At 39.6% G+C, this 1,836-nt stretch overlaps 1 long non-coding RNA gene across 2 annotated transcripts in view; it reads right to left on the minus strand.

Moving 5' to 3' along the window:
- The window catches only part of LOC140925418 (uncharacterized), a 6,865-nt gene extending 5,514 nt beyond the window's left edge, over positions 1 to 1,351 (minus strand). Inside the window, exon 1 of one of the 2 annotated variants that reach the window (XR_012164401.1) lies at positions 1,235 to 1,351. This is a non-coding gene — a long non-coding RNA (uncharacterized lncRNA). Of the gene's footprint in view, positions 1 to 904; positions 1,107 to 1,234 lie in introns of those variants that run through there. The other variant, XR_012164400.1, reaches the window with a different exon arrangement.
- Between the last annotated feature and the right edge of the window lie 485 nt (positions 1,352 to 1,836).

A 1,836-nucleotide genomic window follows, 5' to 3' on the forward strand; every position in this document is an offset into this window, starting at 1 on the left:
GAAATCACAATTTAAAAATAGAAACCGGAAGACTTACAATCCCCAAAACTCCTGAAGACCTTAGAATCTGTGATCATTGCCACCAAAATTCGGTTGAAAATGAACTGCACATATATTATTTCACTGTGATCAATACCATGATTTGAGAAAGACTCTTTTTCTTAAAATCAACGACCGAAATACACTATTTACACATTACAATATCCATGATAAAGTCTGTTTTCTTTTTAACAATACTGATTCACATATCAGCAGGCTAGCTGCTAATTTGGTCTTTCAAGCATTTGAAAGACGAAAGAAACATAGTTAATTCTACCGTTCCATCATATCTGCATTCCCTTAAACTTAGCTGTTTATTACTGTTATTTTAATCGGTAACACCTGTACAAAATGGTAATACTGGCTAAACTTGTTGTTGTTGTTGTTGTTGTTGTTGTTGTATTCAAATGATAACAACTCCTCAACAGATATGAAAAATGTCCAATTAACTATACGTGAAGAACTGACTTCACACCAATATAATCTAATACGAAGTAACAAGAAACTAAAATTTTACTCAGTATTCAAAATTGACTGTCACAAAAGTGCATGATTGCTTGAGCATAATCAACATAAGTCCCCCCAGTACCGAAAACTCTAGAAAATTTTCGCATTTGCCCCTTCCATAGTCTTCGATCTAACTTTTACCGAGACATTAGGATTGGACATCCCCTTTTTAAGAATTTTGACAACAATGAAAAAACCCTCTTCGTATTTGACAATGTCGATCCTGATATCTGCAGACTTTCATCTCCTTACATGCAGTCATGTATGGAATATAGACAAAAACTTGTTCTTTCATATCATAGCCTTTGTTTTGATTTCAGATTTGTAACGAATAATGTAGGTAATACCATGCACTCACGTGGGAATACTGAAATAAAGCTGTTGTTGTTGTCGTTGTTTCTGATGAGTTGAATTCACTTGTCAATGTCCGAAGAAGGAGAAGAAATTATCCACCACACCTTGGATTACTGACGAGATCTTAGCTAAAATCAACTACGCACCCACCAAGACAAACTCAAGACCCAAAGGTGCTTATTTTGACCCAGAATTTCTTCCCCCCCCCCCCCCCCCCCGCCGCCAAATCAAGGAAAACGAGACACGAATCGTGCAGCTAAAATGGCGGCGGCTATCCTCACACGCGGGCCAATTCGATCAGCCACCCGCTAACTCAGTTATCATGGTAACTTACCCCGCCGTAGAGGACATGTTTCTCCTAAGCTTTTCTTTTGTCAAATTCGTGTGGAGGCGACTGATGATATTTCCAATTCAAGCGAAGTTGGATTCCGCAGTTTTGTCTCTTACTGCGTCGACTCTGGTGGAGCCCAGGCCCTCTCTATTGAAGGGCGCGCAAAATAATTGTCCGTCTTTTTCTAAATAGCGTAAAACGGCGTAATCCGAGATTTGTTACCTTGTCATTAGGAAATTACCACATATTATTCACTGTAACTGGATAAGTAATGATTTGTGTACCGCTTGAATACTTACTGCAGCAGATAGCTGGCCAGTGGAGAAAGTCATTTGGGAAATTACCACATATTAATTTTCTGTCTGATTTTAGGAAAGGGCACCTTTCTCAGAGTCCCAACTATTGGCTAGAGTAGCTATCTAACGTTCCGTTATACAGTAGTGGTCATGCACGCAAGCATTGAAGTCATTGCACGCTGTTAGTTTATTGTTTTTCTGCTCCGGCCCATATAAGCTGTTAGGACAAGGGCCTCGGATGCAGGGGTGAGGGGAATAGGGGGAGAAGGGGTGTGGCTCATTAGCCAATTTCTACCATACTTGAAAGAA

This window comes from Porites lutea, assembly GCF_958299795.1.
Source record: "Porites lutea chromosome 5 unlocalized genomic scaffold, jaPorLute2.1 SUPER_5_unloc_4, whole genome shotgun sequence".
Lineage (NCBI taxonomy): Eukaryota > Metazoa > Cnidaria > Anthozoa > Scleractinia > Poritidae > Porites > Porites lutea.